At 49.2% G+C, this 27,372-nt stretch overlaps 1 non-coding gene and 1 pseudogene across 2 annotated transcripts; both read right to left on the reverse strand.

The window, feature by feature from the left end:
• Positions 1-11,005: 11,005 nt before the first annotated feature.
• On the reverse strand, positions 11,006-11,130 carry LOC117082917. The gene has a single exon (XR_004436840.1). It is a non-coding gene; the product is annotated as a U6atac minor spliceosomal RNA (small nuclear RNA).
• Positions 11,131-26,027: 14,897 nt separating this feature from the next.
• Positions 26,028-26,612, reverse strand: LOC117082002 (annotated as a pseudogene). The gene has a single exon (XR_004436411.1). The product of XR_004436411.1 is annotated as an NEDD8-like (transcript).
• Between the last annotated feature and the right edge of the window lie 760 nt (positions 26,613-27,372).

A 27,372-nucleotide genomic window follows, 5' to 3' on the forward strand; every position in this document is an offset into this window, starting at 1 on the left:
GCTTCCCTTCCCCTCCCCTCCCCTCCCTTCCTCTCCCCTGCCCTCCCCTCCCCTTCCCTTACCCTTCTCTTCTCTTCTTTTTTTTCAGATAGGGTCTGGCTTTGTTGCCCAGGCTGGAGTTCAGTGGCTTGGTCACTGCAATCTCCGCCTCCCAGGTACAAGAGATTCTCCTGCCTCAGCCTCCGGAGTAGCTGGGATTACAGGTGCCCACCACCACACCCAGCTAATTTTTGTATTATTATTATTATTATTAGATGGAGTCTCACTCTGTTGCCCAGGTTGGAGTGCAATGACACGATCTCGGCTCACTGCAACCTCTGCCTCTTGGATTCAAGCAATTCTCCTGCCTCCCAAGTAGCGGGGATTACAGGCGTGTGCCACCATGTCTGGCTAATTCTTTGTATTATTAGTAGAGGGGGCATTTCACCATGTTGGCCAGCCTGGTCTTGAACTCCTGACCTCAGATGATCCACCTGCCTTGGCCTCCCAAAGTGCTGGCATTTGAGGCATAAGACACCATGCCCGGCCTCCAGGATTTTCTATAAACAAGATTATGTCATCTGCAAATAGAGACAATTTTACTTCTTTTCCTATCTGGATGCCTTCTTTATTTTCCTTCCTAGAATTGCCAGAACAATTTGAATAGAAGTGGCAAAAACAGATATCCTTGTTTTATTTCCCACCTTGGGGGAAAGCAGCTCTGAAAACTGATTCTCTTCTTGCCTCTCCTGGTTTGTTTTTGTTGTTGTTTGCTTGTTTATTTATTTTTTTGACTTCACTACTCTATTATAATGGAGTCTATTTCCCCTGCAACATGGAGCCTCTGATGACACTGCTCAGGTAGATAGATAAATACATATTTATAAAGAAATAGGCATTGGGAGGCCAAGGCAGGACAGCTTGAGACCAGCTGGGACAATATACTGAGAGCTCATCTCTAAAAAAAAATTATCCATGCATGATGTGGACACCTGTAGTCCTAGCTACTTCAGGAAATTGAGGTGGGGGGATTCCTTGAGCTCAGGAGTTCAAGATTGCAGTGAGTTTTGATTGGGCCACTATACTCCAGCCTGAGTCATAGAGAGACCCTGTGTCTAAAAAAAAAAAAAAAAAAAATGCTGGGCATGGTGGCTCACACCTGTAATGCCAGAACTTTGAGAGGCTGAGGTGGGCAGATCACTGAAGGTCAGGAGTTCAAAACCAGCCTGGCTAAAATCTCTAGTAAAAATGCACAAATTAGCTGGGCATGGTGGCGCACGCCTGTAGTCCCAGCTACTTGGGAGGCTGAGGCAGGAGAATTGTTTGAACCTGGGAGGTGGAGGTTGCAGTGAGCTGAGATCGCACCACTGACTCCAGCCTGGGCAACAGAGCGAGACTTCGTATCAAAAAAAAAAAAAAAAAAAAAGAGAAGAAGAAGAAGAAAGAAAATAAAAAAATTTAAAAAATAATGAAATGTAGATGTTATATATAATTCCATATTCATATGGGCATGTACACATTCACCCTAGGGTGATCATGGTTTTAGCAGGGCTCTTTTTGACTATCTCTCTCTCTGATTTCTCTGTTAAGATGTTTGCCTCATTTGGTATTACACCCATATGTTAGGCTTCACTAATTACTGTATTATTTTTGGGAGTGTTCTGGGCCATAAATTGCTCAGCAGTCTGATACAATTAAATTTAGGCAAGGTAGTTCATGAGGCTAATCTTTGAGCAGGTGAGCTCTTCTTAGCTGTCTCCGTTCCTGGCTCTCTCTCTTGCGAACTACCTAGTTGATGGTTTAGTGCAGTGGTCCCCAGCCTTTTTGGCACTAGGGGCTGGTTTCGTAGGAGGCGGAGCTCAGGCTTGCCTGCCACTCACATCCTGCTGTGAGGCCTGGTTCCTAACAGGCAGCAGACGGTACGGGTACCGGTCTGTGGCCTAGGGGTTGGGGACTCCTGGTTTAGTGTATTGTTCTTTTTTTTCTTTTCTTTCCCTCTTTTTTTTTTTCTTGAGATGGAGTCTTGCTCTGTAGCCCAGGGTATGATCTCGGCTCACTGCAACCTCTGCCTCCCGGGTTCAAGCGATTCTCCTGCCTCAGCCTCCCGAGTAGCTGAGATTACAGGCACGCACCACTACGCCCAGCTAATTTTTCTATTTTTAGTAGAGACAAGGTTTCACCATGTTGGCCAGGATGGTCTCAATCTCTTGACCCCGTGATTTGCCCACCTCGGCCTCCCAAAGTGCTGGGATTACAGGCTTGCGCCACTACACCCGGCTAATTTTATACTTTTAGTAGAGACAGGGTTTCACCATGTTGGTCAGGCTGGTCTCGAACTCCCAACCTCCGGTGATCCACCCGCCTCGTCCTCCCAAAGTGCTGAGATTACAGGCGTAAGCCCCCACACCTGGTGTATTACTCTTAATTTACGAGGAGCTTGGCCGGGCGTGGTGGCTCACGTCTGTAATCCCAGCACTTTGGGAGGTTGAGGCGGGCAGATCACGAGGTCAAGAGATTGAGACCATCCTGGCCAACATGGTGAAACCCTGTCTCTACCAAAAATACAAAAATTAGCTAGGTGTGGTGGCACACACCTGTAGTCCCAGCTACTCGGGAGGCTAAGGCAAGAGAATTGCTTGAATCCGGGAGGCAGAGGTTGCAGTGAACCAAGAGCACGCCACTCACCCCAGCCTGGGTCACAGAGCGAGACTCCATCTAAAATAAAATAAAAATAAAAAAAGAGGAGCTTTTGTTTTCTTCCTTCCTTCCCCCCCTTCCTTCCTTTTATTTATTTATTTATTTATTTTGACAGAGTCTTGCTCTGTTGCCCAGGCTGGAATGCAGTGTCACAATCTCAGCTTCCTGCAACTTCCGCCTCCTGGGTTCAAGCGATTCTCCTGCCTCAGCCTCCCCAGAAGCTGGGATTACAGGCATGCGCCATCATGCCAGGCTAATTTTGTATTTTTAGTAGAGATGGGGTTTTTCCATGTTGGTCAGGCTGGTCTCAAACTCCGGACCTCAGGTGATCTGCCGGCCTCGGCCTCCCAAAGTGCTGGGATTACAGGCATGAGCCACTGCACCTGGCTTTTTTTTTTTTTTTTTTTTTTTTTAAGACAGGGTCACCCTGTTGCCCAGGCTGGTCTTGAACTCCTGAGTGCAAGCAATCTCCCGCCTGGCCTCCCAAAGTGCTGGGATTACAGGTGTGAGCCACCTAGCCTGGCCAGGAGCTGTGGTTTCCAGGGTGCCCTTAAACTTGAATTTCTCCATTTCTTTCTTTTTTCTGGGTTTTTTGTTTTTGTTTTTGTGGTTTTTTGTTTTAGTTTTTTGTTTTGTTTTGTTTTGTTTTGAGACGGAGTCTCGCTCTGTCACCTAGGCTGGAGTGCAGTGGCATGATCTCGGCTCACTACAACCTGCCTCCCAGGTTCAAGCAATTCTCCTGCCTCAGCCTCCTGAGTAGATGGGACGCGCCACCACACCCAGCTAATTTTTGTATTTTTAGTAGAGATGGGGTTTCACCGTTGGCCAGGATGGTCTTGATCTCTTGACCTCGTGATCCACCTGCCTCAGCCTCCCAAAGTGCTGGAATTACAGGCCTGAGCCCCAGCGCCCTGCTTTTTTTTTTTTTTTTTTTTTTTTTTTAAGACAGGGTCACCCTGTTGCCCAGGCTGGTCTTGAACTCCTGAGTGCAAGCAATCTCCCCGCCTTGGCCTCCCAAAGTGCTGGGATTACAGGTGTGAGCCACCTAGCCTGGCCAGGAGCTGTTGGTTTCCAGGGTGCCCTTAAACTTGAATTTCTCCATTTCTTTCTTTTTTCTGGGTTTTTTGTTTTTGTTTTTGTGGTTTTTTGTTTTAGTTTTTTGTTTTTGTTTTTGTTTTTGTTTTGAGACGGAGTCTCGCTCTGTCACCTAGGCTGGAGTGCAGTGGCATGATCTCGGCTCACTACAACCTGCCTCCCAGGTTCAAGCAATTCTCCTGCCTCAGCCTCCTGAGTAGATGGGACGCGCCACCACACCCAGCTAATTTTTGTATTTTTAGTAGAGATGGGGTTTCACCGTTGGCCAGGATGGTCTTGATCTCTTGACCTCGTGATCCACCTGCCTCAGCCTCCCAAAGTGCTGGAATTACAGGCCTGAGCCCCAGCGCCCTGCCTTTTTTTTTTTTTTTTTTGACGGAGTCTCACTCTGTCACCAAGGCTGGAGTGCAGTGCCTCGATCTCAGCTCACTGCAACCTCTGCCTCCCGGGTTCAAGTGATTATCTTGCCTCAGCCTCCTGAGTAGCTGGGAATATAGGTGTGTGCCACCACACCCAGCTAATTTTTGTATTTTTGGTAGAGACAGGGTTTCACCATGTTGGCCAGGCTGGTCTCCAACTCCTGACCTCAAGTGATCTGCCTTGGCCTCCCAAAGTACTGGGATTACAGGCTTGAGCCACGGTGCCAGGCCCTCTTTTTTTTTTTTTGTGAGATGAGGTCTCGCTCTGTCACCCAGGGAGTGCAGTGGTGCAGGAACAGCTCACTGCAGCCTCAACCTCCCAGACTCAACCAATCCTCCCACCTCAGCCTCCAGAGTAACTGGGATGACATGGACATGCCACCACACTCAGGTATTTTTTGTAGAGACAGGGTCTTGCTATGTTGCCCAGACTGGTCTCAAACTCCTGGACTCAAGCAATCCTCCTGTCTCAGCCCCTCAAAGTGCCAGGATCACAGGTGTGAGCCATGGTTCTTGGCCACACACTCTGTTTCAAACAAAGTCAGTTCCTTTGGGAAGAGATTCAGAGCTTACTTTATATTTGTTTATTTAGACAGGATGATAGAGTTCGGATGTGTGTCCCTGCCCAAATCTCATATTGAAATGTAATCCCCTGTGTTGAAAGTGTGGCCTGGTGGGAGATGACTGGATCATAGGGGTGCATTTCTCATGAATGGTTTAGCACCATTCCCCTTGGTACTGCCCTTGAGATAATGACTGAATTATCATGAGATCTGGTAGTTTTTTTTTTTGTTTCTTTCTTTGTTTTAGACAGAGTCTTGCTCTGTCGCCCAGGCTGGAGTGCAGTGGCACAATCTTGGCTCACTGCAACCTCTGCCTCCTGGGTTCAAGCGTTTCTCCTGTCTCAGCCTCCCAACTAGCTGGGACTACAGGCACCCGCCATCACACCCAGCTAAATTTTGTATTTTTAGTAGAGATGGGGTTTCACCGTATTGGTCAGGTTGGTCTCGAACTCCTGACCTCGGGTGATTCACCTGCCTTGGTCTCCAAAAGTGCTGGGATTACGGGTGTGAGCCACCATGCCCGGCCAAGATCTGGTAGTTTAAAAGTGTATGGGAACTCTTGCCTCTCTCTTGCTCCAGCTCTGGCCCTGTGACCTGCCTGCTTCCCCTTTACCTTCTGCCATGATTGTAAGTGTATTTTTAGTAGAGACAGGGTTTCACCATATTGGTCAGGCTGATCTCAAACTCCTGACTTCAGGTGATCTACCCACACTTGGCCTCCCAAAGTGCTGGGATTATAGGCATGAGCAAAGTTTTGCTTTATAAGTTATCCAGTCTCGGGTAGTTCTTTATGGCAATGCAAGAATGGACTAATACACAGGGTCTCACTATGTTGCCCAGGCTAGGTTTTAACTTCTGGGCTCAAGTGATCCTCCCACCTCAGACTTCCTGGTAGCTGGGACTATAGGCATGTGCTATTGCGTCCTTGTGTCTAGCTTCAGAGCTTTCTTTTTTATTTTATTTTATTTTATTTTATTTTATTTTAATACGGGGTCTCACTCTGTACCCAGGCTGGAGTGCAGTGGCACAATATCAGCTTGTTGCAATCTCCACCTCCTGGGCTCAAGTGATCCTCTGGTATCAGCCTGCCTGAGTAGCTGGGATTACAAGTGTGTGCCACTGTGCCCTGCTAATTTTTTGTCTGTGTGTGTGTATGTGTGTGTGTGTGTGTGTGTGTGTGTTTGTTTTTTGAGACAGTCTGGCTCTGTCTGCCAGGCTGGAGTGCAGTGGCAAAATCTTGGCTCACTGCAAACTCCGTCTCTCAGGTTCAAGCGATTCTTGTGCCTCAGCCTCCTAAGTAGCTGGAATCACAGGCGCATGCCATCACACCCAGCTAATATTTGTGGTATTAGGAGAAATGGGGTTTCACCATGTTGGCCAGGCTGGTCTAGAACTCCTGACCTCAAATGATCTGCCCATCTCAGCCTCTCAAACTGCTGGGATTATAGTCATGAGCCACTGCGCCTGGCCAATTCTTTGAATTTTTTTGTAGAGATGGGGTTTGCCCAGGCTGGTCTCAAACTCTTGGGCTCGCGTGATCAGCCTGCCTTGGCCTCCCACAGTGCTGAGCATACAGGCATGAGCCACTGCACCTGACCTTCTCTTTTATTTATATTCATTTATTTATTTGTTTTTAGAAATGGAAGTTTTGGTATGTGCTCAGGCTAGTCTGGAATTCCTGGTCTCAAGCAATCCTCTAGTCTCAGCCTCACCTCCTGAGTCCCTGGGATTGCAGGCGTGAGCCACAGTGCCCAGTCACAGCTTTCTTATTTAATTGGCTGCTTCTCCCCCTGGATATCTGTGACCCACGTCTCAAGTAGCTGGGTGGATGTGGTAGCCTTGGTCTTCTTGGCTTCCTTCTCCTGGAGCAAACCTCTGCCCTGCCAGTGAGCTGGGTAAGGGTCGTCAGAACTTTATATTCTTCACCTGCTGTGCTTGTGGTAGAGCCTCTATCTTACAGGTCAAGAGAGTCCCTCACCTCTTGGCCACACGAAACAAGAATTTCGCCTCTTCACCTTGGAGTTGGAGACAGAAATGATGCTATCCTGCTCCTCCTGGTGAAGTACAGTAGCCCTTCATTGGGAGCTAAGGGGAGAGGGAGCCCTATTTTCTTTTTATTTTCTCCTTCTTTTGTCTTTTCTTTTCTTTTTTTTTTTTTTTGAGACAGAGTCTTACTCTATTGCCCAGGCTGGAGTGCAGTGGTGCCATCTCGGCTCACTGCAGCCTCTGCCTCCCAGGTTCAAGTGATTCTCCTGCCATCAGAGCAGCTGGGACTACAGGCACATGCTACCACACCTGGCTAATTTTTGTTTTGTATTTTTAGTACAGATGGGGTTTCAGCATGTTGGTCAGGTTAGTCTCGAACTCCTGACCTCAAATGATCCGCCTACTTCGGCCTCCCAAAGTGCTGGGATTACAGGCGTGAGCCACCGCACCTGGCCAGCTTTTCTTGAATAAAGAAAAGAGAGCGATGAGACAGAGAAGCAAATGCCAGCCCAGCTTCAGAGCAGGAAGAGCGAGGAAGCAGGGACAGAGGGGACGCTGGCGGAGTCCAAGGGGGATTTTATCGGTGCCCATCCCCTTCGCCATCCCACATCAGAAATTCCATGTCTCCTCCAGAGCCCAGGGTCAATTTTCCCTTCTGAGGAAAGCCTCCTGATTGCTGGGATCGCACACTGCTCAGTTGTTTGTCTATACCTTTCTCTAATTTTTTTTGAGACAGGGTCTTGCTCTGTCACCCAGGCTGGAGTACAGTGGTGTGATCACAGCTCACTGGAGCCTAAAACTCGTGGGCTCAAGAGATCCTCCTGCTTCAGCCTGCCCAGTTTCTGCCTGACTAAGGTAAAAAAAAATTTTTTTTTGTAGTGACAGGGTCTCACTATGTTGTCCAGGCTGGTCTGGAATTCCTGGCTTCAGGTGATCTTCCTGCCTTAGCCTCCCAAAGTGCTGGGATTATAGGCATGAGCCACCATGCCGGGTCACACTTTTCTCTTAACTTTACTACTCTGTCCTCTGTGACAGGTAGCTGCTTCCTCTGTACACCTCACCCCAAATCTGAAAGCTCTTGGAAGGAGCAGTGCCTCACACACACCACAGCCATTCTGGCGCCAGGTTGGAGCAGCTGCACATTTATAAATGCCTGCCCATTGCCTGATCTCGGGGTGCCACTGAGGACGAGGGGCCTGTGCACAGCAGGTGTGTGATGTGCACTTCTGGGTCACAAGAGTCCTGGAGAGACTCCAGAGGGAAAACCACCCATAGGCACTGTGCTATGACCACACCCATCGAGAACAGGACAGTTGTGACTCAGTCACCAGGGAGAACCCTGGCCAGAGATGAGAGATTCTGAGGCTGATTTTCTTTCCCTGACCTGATGAGCCAGAGCTCGGGTCACAGCGCCATCTCGCGGGGCCAGTTGAGGGAGCTCCACCTGCAGAGGCCCAGAGCCTTGGGCTGGAAGGCTGCCACTTGCAGGGGCTTCTATTAAGAAGGAGACCACTACTACTCCTGCTGCCCTCCTGCCCCGACCTTGCCTAGTTCACAAGACAGGAGGAAAGAGAGAAAGCAAATAGTTAAAAAGAAAACAACAAAAAGAAGATAAATAGCCAGACAACCTTGGCACCACCACGCGGCCCTAAAAGTTAAAAAGTTATAATAATAAGAGTTAAAAAAAAGTAATAATAATAACATCAATCCCTGACCTAAACTACTTGTATTATCTGTAAATTCCAGACACTGTATGAAAAAAGCATTGTAAAACTTTTTGTTCTGTTAGCTGATGCATGTAGCCCCCAGTCACGTTTGCCATGCTTGCTCGATTTATCATGACCCTTTCACACGGACCCCTTAAAGCTGTAAGCCTTTAAAAAGGCCCAGAATTTCTTTTTCGGAGAGCTCGGCTCTTAAGACGCGAGTCTGCCCAGGCTCCCAGCCAAATAAAAAACCTCTTCCTTCTTTAATCTGGTGACTGAGGAGTTTTGTCTGCGGCTCGTCCTGCTACACTATTAGGGATACAGAGGGCCAAACACCAATAAACTGCCCTCTGCTTGCTGCCATTAGGGTCAGCAGAATCAGTGCTGCCGGGACCACCTTGGCCTGACGCACTGTGGACAGTGCCCTGCTCACGGTACTGGGAAGATACCAACATTTGTGAAATATGAGGCATGTTGTTTTCTACACATTTGGGGAAAATGGCAACTGGAAAAATGACATAATAGGCTGGGCATGGTGGCTCACGCCTGTAATCCCAGTACTTTGGAGGCCAAGAAGGGCGCGTTGCTTGAGCCCAGGGTTTGAGACCAGCCTAGGCAATATCTCGGAACCCTGTCTCTAGAAAGAATACAAAAATTAGTTGGACAGTGGTGCCTGCCTGTGGTCCTAGCTACTTAGAAGGCTGAGGCGGGAGGATCGCTTGAGCCTGGGAGGTGAAGGTTGCAGTGAACTGAGATCCCACCACTGCACTCCAGCCTGGGGGACAGAGCCAGACCCTGTCTTAAAAAAAAAAAAAAAAAAAAAGTAGCAGAGGGTGGAGCTGGACAGACCTGCTGTCCTGTGTTGGTTCTTATTACTGGTATTACTACCAGTGCCCACCTGCTGATTCGGACTCTTAGCGACGCCTCCAAAGCACTGTTCTGAGGGTGAAATGAGATAGGGGACAAAGTGCCACCAACTGGAAAAGGTGAACTCAACACCATCTGGCACCCGCCAGAGCTTCCTACACCGGGAGTGCGTCAGAACCACCCCAGGGTGTGAAAGCGGACACTGTCACACTGTCTTAGGATTCTAAATCATTTACTATTTACAGGAGCACAGAAATAAACTAGAATGAGATGTGTTAATTTTCTGTGTTAATTATCACAGACCGCACTCTATCCCCTGGCGGTTCCGCAGGTCGGAGCCGGGTATGCGCTCCTCCTGAGGCGGGCTCACGGGCCTGGCAGGCCCAGGACAAGGGGTAGGGGTAGGAGAAGGGAGGGCTGGGGCAAAGCAGCCTCTCCCCGGCCTCGCCCGGGCCCACTACGCCTGGCGACCCACCCCGCCACCGTCTCCATGGTGACGGTAAACAAGCCTCGTCCTTCGTCTAGCCAGCGCCCCAGTCTCTGGTGGAAACCAGGGAGATGGAACCCCGGGGTGAGGCACAGGCCCTGGGTGGTGGTGGAGGGGGAGGTGGGCGGAGGGCCGGGCAGGGTACAGGCGGCCTGGGCCCAGCGCAGCAAGCACTGGGGGAACGGGGCGGGGCGGACGGGGCGGGGTGGGGTGGGGTGGGGGGGCCGAGCTTAGCCGGGCGAATGGAGGGAGGTGGCAGGGCCGGACCAGCCTGGGCCTCTGTTGCTCTCACCGCCCGCACCCCTTCAACCCCAGGCGCTGCAGCACTCCGCCGGCCCAGCCCCAGGACTCCACCCTGCGCAGCACCCCAGCGCTTAGCAGCCCGCACACGTTGTCCCTGACACCCTCTGCTGGCTTGCGTCAGCCACTCTCCCAAGGCATCTTCCTTCCCGACTCTCTGCACACTCGGTCTTGGTTTCTCCTGAGAGCAGCCATCAGGAGGGCTCCTACTCGCCCGCTGCATCCTCTGCCCACCTTCCTGCCTCTGGCTCCGGCCCAGCCCGGCGTCCAGTGCGCCACGCGATGAGCCCCTAGCGCCCGCGTCCGCACAGCCTCCCTCCCTCCCTCCCTTCCACTCCATCAGGTCTCCGCAGTCTCCTCACTCCAGGACGTCCTTCCTGCGCTTCTCCCCTTGGCCTTCTCCACGGAGACGGTACCCTCCGCATGGAAATACGCTGCTTCGTTCTCTCTCTCTTTTTTAATTTTTAGTTTTTAAAAGATTTAAAGGCCGGGAACTGTGGCTCACGCCTGTAATCCCAGAACAATTGGAGGCCAAGGGGGACGAATCGCTTGAGGTCAGGAGTTCGAGATCAGCCTGGCCAACATGGTGAAACCCCGTCTCTACTAAAAATACAAAAATTAGCCAGGTTTGGTGGCGGACGCCTGCAATCGCAGCTACTCGGGAGGCCGAGGCAGGAGAATCTCTTGAACCTGGAAGGCGGAGGTTGCAGTGAGCTGAGATCCTACCACTGCACTGGGATTATCAGGGTTGGAACTTTTCTCTAAAACATCCACTCCGATTGGTGACCTCATCCCTTCTTCCTGAAGACACACGTTTCCCAAATGCTCCTCATATTAAAAAAAAAAGGAAAGAAAGAAAGAAAGAAAGAAAGAAAGAAAGAAAGAAAGAAAGGAAAAAAAAGATTTAAAAAGCGAGGGTTAGATGCCAGAAGTAGGTGGGAGCACCTTAACCCTCTGTGTGTTGTCAGGCCCGAGGGCCTCTTCCATCCCTGTCAAGGGGAATGCCAACCTTCTTTCCCTTCATACAGCACGGTTTTCTCCTAAAACCCTCTCTTGACCCCATTTCCACTTGGAGCGACCACCTCACTGCTTTGTGCCCCTTAACAGCAAAGTCATGCCGTGTTGTCCACCTTCATTGTTTCCACTTTCTCACCTCCCACCCCAAGGCACTCTCCCTCGTTCCCCTCCAACTCCACCTGCCTTTTCTGCCTGACCATATCATGGCTGATCATTTCTTTTTTTTTTTTTTTTTTTTTTTTTTTTTTGAGACGGAGTCTTCCTCTAACGCCCAGGCTGGAGTTCAGTGGCCGGATCTCAGCTCACCGCAAGCTCTGCCTCCCAGGTTCACGCCATTCTCCTGCCTCAGCCTCCCGAGTAGCTGGGCCTCGCCCGGCTAGTTTTTTGTATTTTTTAGTAGAGACAGGGTTTCACTGTGTTAGCCAGGATAGTCTTGATCTCCTGACCTCATGATCCACCCGTCTCGGCCTCCCAAAGTGCTGGGATTACAGGCTTGAGCCACCGCGCCCAGCCATGGCTGATCATTTCTTTCTGAAATTTTTGTTTGTTTTTTTGTTTGTTTTTTGAGATGAAGTCTTGCTGTGTTGTCCAGGCTGGAGTGCAGTGGCACGATCTCGGCTCACTGCAACCTCCAACTCCCTGGTTCAAGGGATTCTCACACCTCAGCCTCTCAAGTAGCTGGGATTACAGGCACACGCCACTACACTCAGCTTATTTTTTGTATTTTTAGTAGAGACAGGGTTTCACCATGTTGGCCAAGATGGTCTCAATCTTCTGACCTCGTGATCCGCCCATCTCGGCCTCCCAAAGTGCTGGTATTACAGGTGTGAGCCACTGCACCCGGCCTATGCCTGGCTAATTTTTGTATTTTTAGTAGAGACAGGGTTTCACCATGTTGGCCAAGATGGTCTCAATCTTCTGACCTCGTGATCCGCCCATCTCGGCCTCCCAAAGTGCTGGTATTACAGGTGTGAGCCACTGCACCCGGCCTATGCCTGGCTAATTTTTGTATTTTTAGTAGAGATGGGATTTCACTATGTTGGCCAGGCTCGTCTGGAACTCCTGACCTCAAGTGATTCACCCACCTTGGCCTCCCAAAGTGCTGAAATTACAAGCATGAGCCACTGCCGTTGCCCTGAAATATTTTTTTCTTGGCCTCCAGCACCTCTGTCCCATGGTTCTCTTACCTCGCTGACCAGCCCTTGGTCCTCACTAGTTCCTCGTCACTGTCCCAATCTTTTAATGTTGAAACACTCCCCGGGCCTGTCAGGGTTGGCACTTTTCTCTAAAACTTCCACTGACATTGGTGACCTCATCCCTTCTTCCTGAAGACACACAGTTCCCAAATGCTCCTCATATCCTGGGCCTCTCTCCTCAACCCCAGGCTCTAATGCATTTGTTCCTCCAACGTCTCCACCTGGACATCTCCTAGACACCTTGAGCTGAATGTGCAGCCACTGATCTCCTTCAAACCAGTCATCCCATTCGTCTAACCAGGATTCTTGCGAACGCCTCATTTCTCACACCGAGCACAGCACCCACAAGCAAATCCTTCCCATCAAGGCTGCAGGTACTTCCAGAAATAGGCCATGGTCACCACATCCCCCACTATGGCCTTAGCAATGAGTCACAGTCCGTGCTTCCTGCATTCCCACCGGTTCCTGCTGTAGCCTCCTGACTGGATATCCTGTGTGTGCACTTGCTTTCCTTGTTCAGTTGTCAGCTAAGTCCACAGCAGCTCAGCCCAGCCATGTCCCTTCTCAGCTGCAAGCCTTCTGAGGGTGCCAACTTGCCTCAGAATCCAACCTGGAGTCTGCACAGTATTTCCCATGACCCTGTGTGAAGTTCATTGTCACCTCTCTGCCTTCACTTCCTCTTCCTCTCGCCTTTGCCCACTCTGTTCCAGCTGCACTTGCTTTTCCAGCCATAGCACCAGGCACCAGGAGCACCAGACCTCTCCTGCCTGTAGAGTGTCGACACTGGTTCCCACCCTTGATAGCTCAGCACCTTCACACCTTCCTCTAATATTGCCTGTGAGACCTTCCCTAACTATCCTGTTTTAGAATGGAATTCTGCCGCACTCCTCTTCCTTCCCGCCTAATTCTACCAGTAGCATTTTCACCGCCCCACACAACGCCCCAGGCCAGCCTCTCCCGTGGCCAGGGCTCCTGTCTACTGCTTCCTACCCCAGCACTTTAAAACACTCTAATCATAGGCTGGGTGCGGTGGCTCACACCTGTAATCCTAGTACTTTGCGGGGCAGAGGCAGGCGGATTGCCTGAGCTCAGGAGTTTGAGACCAACCTGGGCAACATGGCGAAACCCCGTCTCTACTAAAAATACAAAAAATTAGCTGGGCATGGTGGTGGGTGCCTGTAAATCCCAGCTACTCAGGAGGCTGAGGCAGGAGAATCACTTGAACCTGGGAGGCGGAGGTTGCAGTGAGCCGAGATTGTGCCACTGCACTGTAGCCTGAGTGACAGAGCAAGACTCTGTCTCAAAAAAACTACAACAACAACAACAACAAAATCACTCTAATCGTTTCTACTCCAAAGTCCTTCCTCTCTCCCTGACCCTCCCCTACCCCACCCCGACCGAATTTCCCATCTTATTTCTCCGTGGGGCTCCTCATTCCCTTGGCTTTCTTCCTATCTCTGTGACTCTCCTGCATACACACACAGCCCCTCCAGAGCCCATTGTCCTCCCCTACCCCACCAGCCCCTCCAGCGTGAACTCTTCTCCCCACTTCTATAATAAGCCCTGTCAGACATTGCCAGCCCCTCAGGCTACCACATGCATTCTTCTTTCCTTCTTGACACATTTCCGTTCTGAGTGTCTGTTCCCAGCGTGCATCTCCCCTTCTGTCCTCTTGCAGCAGTGTGGTTCCCAGCCCTGGCATCCCTGTGGGCCGTTTTGTCAAGGCTGCTCCTTGGTGCTCCTCGTTCCTGACCTCCTGGCCACCTCAACGTGGGCAGTGTGGACTGGTGGTTAGGGAGGTGGTTCTAGCGCCAACTCGGGTGCAAGTCCTGACTCTACCGCTGCGTGGCTGCATGGCTTTGGGCCAGTCTCCTCCTCCTGGAGAGTCACATTCCCTTCCTGACAGTTGGAGATAAGGCCAGTGCCTCCCCACTGGACAGCCCTTGGGGCAGGGCCCCCTGGACACACTAGCCAGGAAGCCCTGCAGGTCCCCTCCACATGGCCCTGCCTCGGACCTCAGCTAGCTGGCACTTGGCCTCACAGTCTTTTCTGCCTCTTGTGTGCCTGTGTCACTCTCCTGACACTCCTAGAGGTTGGAGCTGTTTTTTGTCCCCGCTAGTACAGTCAAAGCTCAGGGAATGCAGAGTTATATCCCCTCTTAACATCCATTATGTTAGATGGAATTTTCTCAAGCACTGCTCTAGCCATGTCTGGTCCCCACCAGAAAACCTCCCCCATGGCCTCCTCTTCCCCCCATCAGCTCCAGCCACAGCATCCCTCTGACCCCTCCCTGTCTCATCCACCCCGCCTCCCACCCGTGCCACAGTTCAAACCCACCATGTGCTCGGTCAGCTTCACCCATTGTTCTCTCTACACTGGGTGCTGTCTGCCCGGCTGGCCCCATGGGATTTGGAACTGCTGGCACATCCAAAGCAATACACAATTTAGGAGCTGCTCAGGGTTAGGCACAGAGGAGTCGTGCTCAGAGGGACTTTCTAAGGCCTCTGATGCTCTATTCCCACAGGCAAGATCCTCTCAGGACTGATGCACTCGGTCCCACAGCCACTGGGAAGAGTGGCTACTGGTGGCTCTCAGCTGAGTCCCTTGCAGGAATTGCCCTCGGCCCACGGTCATGTCCCTCCTTTTGCTATCTTAGCACCTCCAGTGGCCTGGAAGGGCAGAGTTCCCTTGCCTAAAGGAAGGATGTCCCTGACCAGCCATCACAGCATCAGAGCTCCCCGAGGAATTTGGCGAGGCCTCCATTGCGGCATCCTGTCTCCTTCATTCTACCATGGGGGCGGCTCCTGTCTGCACAGGACCAGCTTGAGTTTTCCAGAGATCCTGACCTGGGGGCTTGGTTCCAGGGTGAGTGGAGGAAGCAGGCTCCACATGGGATGTTCGAGCTGCTTCACATCACTGCTGGCGCCAACCCTGGTGGTAGGTGGCAGGTTGACGCCCCTGGCACGCTGAAGTAGGTGAAATTGTTAGAACCTCCACAGTTGGTGAATTAGAATGGGAAAACATGCACTGGGGATGCCATAGCTCAGTTTTCTGAGAGGTCCTGGGGATGGACGTCAATAAAGCCTGGAGTTGGATGAGTGCTGCTGAGACCATCAGTTAGAGGACGACAGTGAAAGGCTAAGCATGATTCACCACCAACCACACCACAGCACAGTGTTGGTCATGGGGCCTTCAGGCTGCAGCTAAAAAGACTATTTCCTGTTGCTGGAGGGCTAAAAATGCTGAGAATTGAGCCCAGGGCATAATTAGAGAAAATTGTGAACTCTCAGTCCTGGTCAGTTTAGCTCCCTCTGTGGGGACAGAGGCTCCCTGAAGTTTGGAATGGGGTGGTCTGAAGGGAAGCACCCAGGTGCCCAGCTGCCACTGACTCGCAAGGCAATGGCCACCCTCAGGGCCAGCCACCTGCTCCTGGTCACACCTGAACTTGAGACTACACTTGGCTGGGAAGGCACTGGGCTTGGTAAGAAAGGGCAGGGACCAAATTCTAAAGAAGCTGCAGGACTTAGTCAAGGTGACTGCGAAGAGGGAGTGAGAGAAGGAGGTGTGCATGTGCACCTATGTGTGGGGCAGGCCCGAGGGTCCTGGGACAAGGTGGGGAGGGGGTAGAACATAAAGTTGAATAAGGTAGAGTTTATTTTTATTTATTTATTTATTTATTTGAGACAGCATCTTGCTCTGTTGTCCAGGCTGGAGTGCAGTGGTGTGATCATGGCTCACTGCAACCTTGACTTTAAAGCAGTCCTTCCACCTCAGCCTCCTGAGTTGCTGGGGCTACAGGCATGTACCAGCATCATGGGCTAACTTTTTCTATTTTTTGTAGAGATGGGGGTCTCACTATGTTGCCCAGGCTGGTGTGAGAACACTATCCTAAGATACAGGATATAACATCCTAGAAAGAGCCCAGGAGGTGGGGCCAACATGCTGCCTCTGTAGCCCCTGGAGGCTTGGAGAAAGCATGGCCCTCTCTAAGCAGAGGTGCCAACATTGCCGTGGCAGCCAGGGACATCTGACCTTCCCAGAACTGTGGAGGTGGCGAATTGAGCAGGTTATTCCTGTGGCCAAGGAGGAGAACAGTCCACAAAGTCATTGCATAATCCACACAACCAAAAGAAATCCAAGATGGGAGATGGAGGCTGAGGGCAGCCACCCCAGTGAAAAGCTTCAGACCAGAGCCCAGTGCCTGAAGGAGAGGCTGGGTTTCCAGAAGGAACAACTCCTTCACGGCAGTGAGTAAGTGGTTGTGATTCCTCAATTCTTCCCCCACAGCACTTATGACTATTTACTAGAGTTGCCACATACTAGGTAAAGAGGAATTTAAACATTTCAGGTGCCGGTAGACACAGAATCCATCTTGGCATTGATACCCAGGGACCCAAAGCCTTATTGTGGTCCTCTGTTAGTGTTGGGGCTATATGAGAGTTAGGCAATAGAGTTTTGACCCAGGCCCAACTCACTGTAGGTCCACTGTATTCAGGAATCCACCCAGAGGTCCCTTTCCCAGGTTCTATGCATGATTGAATAGACACATCTGGTGTTTTGAGAGCACCCACATTTATTTCTTTTTTTCTTTTCTTTTTTTTTTAAGACGGAGTTTCACTCTTGTCCAGGCTGGAGTGCAAAGGCACCATCTTGGCTCACCGCAAGCTCCGCCTCCCAGGTTCAAGTGAGCTCTGTCACCTAGGCTAGAGCGCAGTGGCATGATCATAGCATACTGCAACCTCCACCTCCTGAGCTCAAGAAATTCTCCCACCTCAGCCACCCGAGTAGCTGGGACTACAGGCATGCACCACCACATCCGGCTAATGTAAATAATTTTTTCCACAGATGGGGGTCTCTCTGTGTTGCCCAGGCTGGTCTTGAATTCCTGGGCTCAAGGAGTCCTCTTGCCTCAGGCTACCAAAGTGCTGGGATTATAGGTGACAGTCACCGCACTCGGCCAAAATGGAAAGAATACATACATATGTATGTGTGTGTATATATATATGTGTGTGTGTGTATATATATATACCGTGAAATAATCACCACAATAAAAAAATGACTACATCCATCACTGAAAACTTTCCTTATGCCCTTCTGTGATCCTTTTCTTCCTCCCCCAAGGCTCCCTTGGAGAGGCAAAGCAACACCACAGGCAAGCACTGATCTGCTTTCTGTTTGATTTGTTTGTGATTTCCAGAATTTTATATAGATGGAATCATACAATGTATACTCCTTTGTCTGGCTTCTTTCCATTAGCGTAATTATTTTGAGATAAGTAGTGATGTGAATATCAATAGTTTATTCTTTTTTTTTTTCTTTTTTAGACAGGGTCTTGCTCTGTCACCCAGGTTGGAGTGCAGTTCATTCTTTTAAAATTGCTAAACAGTATTGCGTAGTACGGACGAGCCATAATTTGTGCATTCTTCTGTTTTTTATTTTTGCCCCTGAGATGGGGTCTTGCTCTGTTGCCCAGGCTGGAGTGCAGTGGCTCTATCTCAGCTCACTGCAACCTCCGCCTCCTGGATTTAAGCGATTCTCCTGCCTCCGCCTCCCAGTAGCTGGGATTACAGGTGTGTGCCACCACGTGTGGCTAATTTTTGTATTTTTAGTAGAGGAGGAGTTTCACCATGTTGGCCAGGCTGGTCTTGAACTCCTGGCCTCATGATCCTCCCACCTCAGCCTCCCAAAGTGCTGAGATTACAGGCGTGAGCCACTGTGCCTGGCCGCATTCTTCTGTTGATGGACACTTGGGTTGTTTCCAGTTTCTAACTATTACCAATAAAGTGTCTATACATATTACTGGGCAGGTCTTGTGTGTACATATGTTTTCATGAAACCTGGGTAAATCCTTATGAGTGAAGTGACTGAGTCATATGGCAGGTTTAACTTTTTTCTTTTTAGAAACAGGGACTCGCCAACTGGGCGCGTGGCTCATGCCTGTAATCCCAGCACTTTGGGAGGCCAAGGCGGGCGGACCACCTGAGGTCAGGAGTTCAAGACCAGCCTGCCAACATGGTGAAACCCCATCTCTACTAAAATACAAAAATTAGCATGGCGTGGTGGCATGTGCCTATAATCCTAGTTATTTGGGAGGCTGAGGCAGGAGAATCGCTTGAACCTGGGAGGTGGAGGTTGCGGTGAGTGGAGATTGTGCCACTGCACTCTAGCCTGGGTGACAGAGCTAGGAAGACTCTGGCTCCAAAAAACAAAAAAACAGGGTCTCGCCATGTTGCCCAGGCTGGTCTCTAACTCCTGAGCTAAAGCCATTCACCCGCCTCCACCTCCCAAAGTATTAGGATTACAGGTGTGAGCCACCGTCACTGGCTGTATGCTTAACTTCATAAGAACCTGCCAAACTGTCTTCCAAAGTGGTTGTGCCATTTCACATTCCCACCAACAGCGCATGAATGTCCCAGTTTCCTCACACCCTCACTACCACTTGCCATGGTGATACATCTTTGGTTGTAGCCATCCTAGTGGGTGTGTCATGGTGTCTCTTCGTGGTTTCAATGAGTGTTTCCCTAATGACTAATGATGTTGAGCATCTTTTCCTGTGCTTATTTGCCGTCAGTTTATCTTCTTTGCTGAGGTGATTATCCAAATATTTTACCCATTTTATTTATTTATTTATTTTTGAGACGGAGTCTTACTCCGTCGCCCAGGCTGCAGTGCATTGTTGTGATCTCAGCTCACTGCAACCTCTGCCTCCTGGGTTCAAGCGGTTCTCCTGCCTCACCCTCCCAAGTAGCTGGGATCATAGGCACGTGCCACCACACCCGGCTAATTTTTGTATTTTTAGTAGAGATGGGGTTTCACCATGTTGGTCAGGCTGGTCTTGAACTCCTGACCTTGTGATCCACCTGACTTGGCCTCCCAAAGTGCTGGGATCACAGGCGTGAGCTACCGCGCCTGGGCTACCCATTTAAAAAAAAAAAAAAAAAAACAGAAAGAAAAATACTACAGTGCAAGTGGCTGTTCACAGCCTTCCCTTTCCTTTGTGTCCTGAGGAGGTATGAGTGTTTGGCTGCTCCTTATGGGGCCTTTGCTGTGGGAGTGGGCAGAGATGGGAAGAGCCCAGGCTGATCCATGTTAGAACAGACATGGGAGTGCGTGTGGGAAATCCAGCAGTCCTGTTGGAGGGGATGGGAGGGGAGAGGAAGAGAAGGCTGGAAGCTTACGGGGAGAGAAGCGGATGGGGAGAGAGGAGGAGATACTGGAGGATCTGCTTTAAGGCGCAGCTTTGGTCGTTGGTGGGAAGGACGGCATCAGGAAGTTTTGCTTTGCATCCTGAGGTGGGAGCCTCCTCTCCACAGTTCTCCCAAGAAAACCTGAAGCAAAGCTCTCCACGACTGCTCAGGGTTTTGGACCTGCATTATTTTTGCCTATGTCACTACACTGAGATGACGTGGAGAAGGGTGGGGGTGGTTTTATCTGGGTGTTACATAAACACTGAGCAGTTGTAGCTTTATTCTTCAATGCTGGCCTTCGTGGATCACTGCCTGAGATAGCAACAGAAGTGCAGTGGTGGAGAGGAGTGGGTGGAGAAGCATTTTAAAAATAATGTATGTTAAGAATTTTTAAAATTGGGCAGGGTGCGGTGGCTCATGCCTGTAATCCCAGCACTTTGGTAGGCCAAGGTGGGCGGATCACTTGAGGCCAGGAGTTCAAGACCAACCTGGCCAACATGGTAAAACCCTGTCTCTACTAAAAATACAAAAATTAGCTGGATGTGGTGGTACGTACTTGTAATCCCAGCTACGTGGGCAGCTGAGACAGAAGAATCGCTTGAACCTGGGAGGTGGAGGTTGCAGTAAGCTGAGATCAGGCTATTGCACTACAGCCTGGGTGACAGAGTGAGACTCTGTCTCAAAAAAAAAAAAAAAAAGTTTAAATTTTGAAATGATTACAGACCCACAGGAAGTTGCAAAAAAAAAAAAAAAAGTTCAAGGAAGTTTCATGTACATTTCACCCAGTTTTCCCCAATGATAACATCTTCTCTAACTATGGTTCAATATCAAAGCCAGGACGTTGATGTTGATATAGTCCTCGAGCTTGTTTGTACTTCATCAGTGTCACATGCATTCACTTGTGTGTGTTGTATGTATGCGTGTGAATAGTTCAATGCAATTTTATCATGTGTAGGTTCGTGTAACCAGCACCACAATCAAGATACAGAACAATTATCACCACAGAAGTCCCTCATGCTAACCCTTTACCTATGTCTGTCCCCTCTTCCTCTGCCCCTAAACCCTGGCAACTGCTAATCTGATTTCCATCTGTCTACTTTGTCATTTCAAAAATGTTATATAAATGAAATCACACAGTATATGGCCTTTTGAACTGGCTTTTTTTCACTGAGCATAATTTGCTTGAGATCCATCCAAGTTGTTGAATGTATCAATTGTCAGTTCCTTTTTATTGCTGAGTAGTATTCCATGGTATAGGGGTATCAGAGTTTCTTTAACCATTCACCCACTGAAGAGCATTTGTGTTTTTCCCAGTTTTTGGCAATTGTGAATAATGCTGCTGTGGACATTTGTGACCAGGTGTTTGTGTGAATAGTTTTCATTTCTCTGTGATAAATGTGAATGTGGTTGTTGAGTTTTATGGCCAGTATATATTTAATTTTATAAGAGACTACCTGCCAGGTGTGGTGGCTCACACCTGTAATCCCAGCACTTTGGGAGGCTGAAGCGGGAGGATCACCTGAGTTCAGGAGTTCAAGACCAGCCTGGCTAACCTGGTAAAACCCCGTTTCTACTAAAAATACAAAAAATTAGCCAGGCATCATGGCGCACACCTGTAATCCCAGCTACTCGGGAGGCTGAGGCAGGAGAATTGCTTGAACCCAGGAGGCGAAGGTAGCAGGGAGCCAAGATCTCGCCATTGCACTCCAGCCTGGGCAACAAGAGCAAAACTCCATCTTAAAAAAAAAGAAAAAAAAGAAAGAAACTATCAAGCCATTTTCCAGGGTGGCTGTACCATTTTACATTACTTTTTTGTGAGATGGAATCTTGCTCTGTTGCCCAGGTTGGAGTGCAGTGGCCCAGTCTCGGCTCACTGCAACCGCCACCTCCCAGGTTCAAGCCATTCTCCTGCCTCAGAATCCTGAGTAGCTGAGATTTACAGGTGCCCGCCACCACGCCTGGTTAATTTAAAAATATTTTTAGTAGAAATAGAGTTTCACCATGTTGGCCAGGCTGGTCTCAAACTCCTGACCTCAAATAATCCGCCTGCCTCTGTCTTCCAAAAAGGTAGGATTACAGGCGTGAGCCACCATGCCTGGCCACATTCCTAACAGTAATGTGTGGTCTAGTTTTTCTGCATCCTCACTGTTATTTGGTGTTATCACTTTTTTTTTTTTTTTTGAGGCAGGGTTTCGCTATGTCACCCAGGCTGGAGTGCAGTGGCACAATCCCGGCTCAATGCAGCCTCAATCTCCTGGGCTCAAGCGATCCTCCCACCTCAGTCTCCCAAGTAGGTGGGACTACAGGTGTGAACCATCATGCCCAGCTAATTATTAGTTTTTGTAGTGATGGGGTCTCACTATGTTGCCCAGGCTGGTCTTGAACTGCTGGACTCAGGCAGTCTTTCCCCCTCAGCCTTCCAAAGTGCTGAAAGTGCAAGTGTGGGACACTACACCAAGCCACTGTTTTTGCGTTTAGTCACTCTGATAGGTATATAGTGATTGTGGGTTTATTTGAGTTTCTCTAATAGCTAATCATGTTGAGCATCATTTAATGAACTTATTTGCCAATGTATACCCTTTTTGGTGAAAGATATGTTTATGTCTTTTGCTCACATAGGAATTGGATTTTTAAAAATTGGGTTGTTTGTCTTCTTATTATTGAGTTATAAGAGTTCTTTATGTATTCCAGATTCAAGTTTTTTGTTGGACATATATTTTGCAAATGGTTTTCACAGTATATAGCTCCCCTTTTCTAACAGAGTCTTTTGAAGAGCCAAAGTTTTAATTTTGAGAAAGTTCAATTTATTGATTTGTTGCTTTCATGGATTATGCTGTTTGTGTCTTATCTAAGTAATCTTTGCCAAAGCAAAGGTTGTTAAGATGTTCTCCTATGCCTTCTTTAAGGAATTTGTGTTAATTACACGTTAATCACCCTAAGTGTTCAGCTGCTGAAAGGACCTGCAGGACTCAGTTTATACTTGTGCTGTTTTATAGGCACAGTAGCAAAAGCAGAAGGCTATGCACTAAAGGGACTTTGAGAGCTAGGTATTTTTAACACTGGGACCCATAGGATGCACTTTGATTTCAGACCTGCCCTTGAATACTGTGTGTGGAAGCACCTCGGTCCCAAGAAGCCTGAAGTCTGCTCATGGTGGGAGTGGAGGGTCTTAGAGTGAGCTGATCACATAGATATGTTCCGACTTTGTGACCAGCTTTAGCTTTCAAAATTTCCAGACCCCTCTAAAACCAGGTACGAATAGTAAGTGCAATTGTTATTGAACAATGCTGACAGGCTGGTAGTCCTGCCCTGAAACAACTCACAGACTCATAGTTATAGAACATCTTTATCTTTAGTTAATCCATTGCACAGCATTGGCCAAGGGTCAATACCTTGTAATAAGCGTGTGTGTATTGGTCAGGGTTCTACAGAGAGACAGATCAATAGGAGCTATCGATAGATATAGGCTTATGAGAGGGGGTTTATTAGGGGAATTAGTTCACTTGTTTACAGAGGTTGAAAAGTCCCACGACAGGCTGTCTACAAGCTGGAGACTCTGAGATGCTGGTAGCATGGCCCAGTCCAAGTCCAAAGGCCTTAGAACCAGGGAAGCCAATTATGTAAGTCTCTGTCTGAGGCTGAAGTCCTGAGAACCTGGGGGCAGGAAGAGAAGAGTGTCCCAGTTCCAGGAGAGAGAGGGGAAATCCTTTCCCTTCCTTTTTTGTTCTCTCTGGACCCCCAGCCAGTTGAATGGTGCCTGCCCACGTTGAGGACAGATCTTCCTGACTCCGCGCAGCAACTCACACATCAGTCTCCTTGAAATCCCCTCACAGACACGCCCAGAAGTACTGTTTTGTCAGTTCTGTAGGTATTTCTTAATCCAGTCACATCAACACCTAAAATTAACCGTCACAATGTGCTTAATCCAGATCAGCTGAGATTAACCCATGCCATGTAAGTCTCATAGTTTTAGCTAACACTAAAACTATGGTTTAGGGGTATGATCCATTTTGAGTTAATTTAATTTTTTTTTAAAGAGAGTGTCTTTCTGCAACCCAGGCTGGAGTGCAGTGGCATGATCATAGCTCACTGTAACCTTCAACTCCTGGGCTCAAGGGATTTTCCTGCCTCAACCTATCAAGTAGCTAGAACTACAGGTTTCTCAGGAGGCTGAGGTGGGAGGAGCCACCACACATGACTAATTTTAAAACTTTTTGTAGAGATGGGATCTCACTATGTTGCCCAAGCTGGTCTTGAACTCCTGGCCTCAATAAATCCTCCTTGCTTGGCCTCTGAACGCACTTTGAGTTTATTTTTGTATACCTAATCGATTGGTGTATATATTGACCTTGTATCTTCCAACCTGCTAAACACATTTGTGGAGACTTCAGGATTCCAGTGGTTTGGGACATGCTTGGACATTCCTTCCAAAGTAAAAGACAAGTGATTACATCTCATACCTCCCACTAACAAGAATAAAGCACAATGCTTATTAGGCTCCCTTGGGTTTAAAGGTAGCAAACCCCACGGGTGGGCATGCTGCTCTGGCCGCGTTATTGAGCTGTATGAAGGCTTTGGGCCCAGAGCTGGAAAGGGCACTGTAGCAAGTTCAGGATGTGGGTCAGCAACCCTGCTCCTTGCATCATAAGATCCAGCAGACCTTATTGTATATGAGGTATCTAGGGTAGAAAAATAGGGCATTTGGAGTTTACAGCAGGTTCCCACGGGAGAATCACAATACAGACACTTAGGGTTCTGGATCAAGACCACACTATCTGTAACTGATTATTATACATATACCACCCAAAAAACCAAACCCAACCAGAACAGCTCCCAGCATGCTACCGGGCCCTGATGGAGACAGAGCACCGAGCAAGAGACATCAAGCGACTCTGCAGCCAGAACTGCCCATCCTGAGCTGGGTTCGGCTAGAACCCAAGTTATAAAGTCAGTGGTGGGCCCAACAGCCCCATTCACAGTACGATGGTGATGGTGCATTCCATTCTGGGCCAGAGCAAGGCCACATGGCAGCCAGGAACTGCACAAGCAGGTGGCCCAGGCCCTATGTTGTCTGCAAAGGTTGCATCGCGCCCCTGTCTCACTCAGCTCAGAACCGGGGTAGAGGTGGGAGTAAAGGGACCAAACTTGGGTCATGGCTTGATAGGTGGGTGTAAGCCCCAAATGCTGTTGTGCTATAGCCTGCCATGGGACGGCCCTGAAAAACAGTGGTGGGGGAAAGTCCTCCAAATGGGCAGAAATTCTGACAGAGAACCCATCATTCACTATGTGGAAAGAAGCAGACTGAGGTTAAACATGAAACTGATGGGCAGGGGCTGACGGCTGGGCTGGTGATCAGGGGCCTAGAAGGAGAAAGACTGGGAGGTGTGGTGGGCTGAAAAATGCCCCCCTGCAAAGTGTGTCCATGTTCTCTTCCTGAAATCTGTGAATGTGACCTTATTTGGAAAAAGGGTCTTTGCACGTGTGATTCATTTAAGCATCCTCAGGTGAGGGTCATCCTGGATTATCTAGGTGGGCCCTGAATGCCATCATAAGTGTCCTTATGAGAGATAGTGTGAGATTAGACACACACAGTTGGAAGGTCATGTGATGGTGGGAGCAGACATTGGGGTGTACAGCCACAAGCCCAGGAACACCAGCAGCCACCATAGGCAAGGCATGGGTTCTACCCTAGAGGCTCTGGAGAAAGTGCAGCTTTGCTGACACCTTCACTTCAGAGTTCTGGACTCCAGGACCTGTGATAAAAAACCAGTCTGTTCTTTTTTTTTTTTTTGAGACAGAGTCTTGCTGTGTCACCCAGGCTGGAGTGCAGTGGTGCGATCTCGGCTCACTGCAAGTTCCACCTCTCGGGTTCACGCCATTCTCCTGCCTCAGCTTCCCCAGTAGCTGGGACTACAGGCGCCCGCCACCACGCCTGGCTAATTTTTTGTATTTTTAGTAGAGACAGGGTTTCGCCGAGTTAGCCAGGATGGTCTGGATCTCCTGACCTCGTGATCCGCCCACCTCGGCCTCCCAAAGCGCTGGGATTACAGACGTGAGCCACCATGCCCGGCCTACTCTGTTCTTTTAAGTCACTAAGTTTGTGGTAATTTGTTACAACAGCCCAGGAAACTAATAAGAGAAGGCGAGGCAAGAGGAGGTCTTTGCAGAGGCCTGTGACAGAGCTGTGGAGTGGGCATGTGAGGGTCCATATGCAGTCTGCCTCTGTTGCAGTGCCCCGGCCTGCGACTGATCGGGTCAAGGAAGCTCCCAGCAAGGGCTTGCATTCATTCTCACGTCTCGCCTCTGCCTTGTGCAGTGTGCTGTGATCCTGCCCACCACCCATGGCTCACACTGCATGGGAACTAGCCGCCTCCTTTTTCAACCCTTGTTAAAAAAGAATTTGTCTGGGTGACATCTGTCCTCTCTCTCCTCTGATGTTTTATCTTTTCTGTCTGGTATTGGGCCAAGTTTCTGCTGCCTACAGCTGAAACTGCTCACAATTTCTTTTTTTTTTTCTTTTCCAGGAGACCAGGAAATATTTTATTGACAACCAGGGACACAGCCATAAGAGAAGGAAGCACACAGGACTGCAAACTAACACCCAATAGCCAGCAAGGGCCCTCTGGGCCAGGAATACTGAATCCTGGGGTCCTCACAGTCTCCCACCAGTAGATGTACAATACTGGGCATCCAGGGGAGGGGGCAGTGGCTCTGGTGTCCCAGAGAGTGAGAGGATATATGATGTCTCATTATGAGCGACACCGTACAGAGGTAAAATGGAGGGTCCGTCACTGGCTAAGACCACCTCCTCCTCTCAGAGCCAACACCAGGTGAAGGACTGAACCACCTAAAATCTTGTAATCAGCTGCTGTCTTCTCATCATTCATCTGTTTGCCACTGTAGATGAGCCTCTGCTATTGTGGGGGGATTCCCTCTTTCTCTTCCACACGCTCCTTGATCCGCTCCACCTTGTCTGTAGGTTCAATGTCAATCTCAATCTCCTTTCCAGTCAGCATCTTCACTTTAATTAGCATCTTCTTTCCAGTTTGGGGCTGCACATGGATAAATTGCTGCTCCTACCACTCCGGTTGCCGCTGCCACTACTGCTTACAATTTCATAACATCCCTTCTCTAAGGCAGGGCTTCTAGAACAGACGCTCCAGAAGTTCTCACTCAGGGGTCTGCTCCCACTGGCACGGAGCTTCCTGTTGTAACTGCGCCGGCATCTTCTGCCAGGCACTGTTTTCTTTGAGCCTATGGAGTTCAACTGTGTACCTGTCTGCACTTTGTTTAGCTTCCTCAGGAGGGTCTTTTAACCTCTAAATTTTTGGCCTATACAAATTTTAATAAAATCTTGCAACTGGAGCTAGGCATGGTGGCTCGTACCTGTAATCCCAGCACTTTGGGAGGCCAAGGTGGGAGGATCGCTTGAACCCAGGAGCTCCAGACCAGCATGGGCAACATAGTGAGACTCTCATCTCTTAAAAAATAAAAATAAAAAATAAAATTAGCCAGCTGTTGTGGTGTGCGCCTGTGGTCCCAGATACTCAGGTGCTTGAGGTGGAAGGATTATTTGAGCCTGGGAGGTCGAGACTGCAGTGAGCTATGACTGCACCACTGCACTTCATCCTGGGTGACAGAATGACACTCTGTCTTTAAAAAAAAAAAAAAATCTTGCCATCAGCTCATAGATAATCAGCTTTCAAGTATATTTAAAAAATCAGCCAGGCGCAGTGGCTCACACCTGTAATCCCAGCACTTTGGGAGGCTGAGGCAGATGGATCACTTGAGGCCAGGAGTTCAAGACCAACTTGGTCAAACATGGAGAAACCTTGTCTCTACTAAAAACACAAAAATTAGCTGGGCGTGATGG

Source organism: Trachypithecus francoisi, unplaced genomic scaffold (assembly GCF_009764315.1).
Source record: "Trachypithecus francoisi isolate TF-2019V2 unplaced genomic scaffold, Tfra_2.0 Lachesis_group9, whole genome shotgun sequence".
NCBI lineage: Eukaryota > Metazoa > Chordata > Mammalia > Primates > Cercopithecidae > Trachypithecus > Trachypithecus francoisi.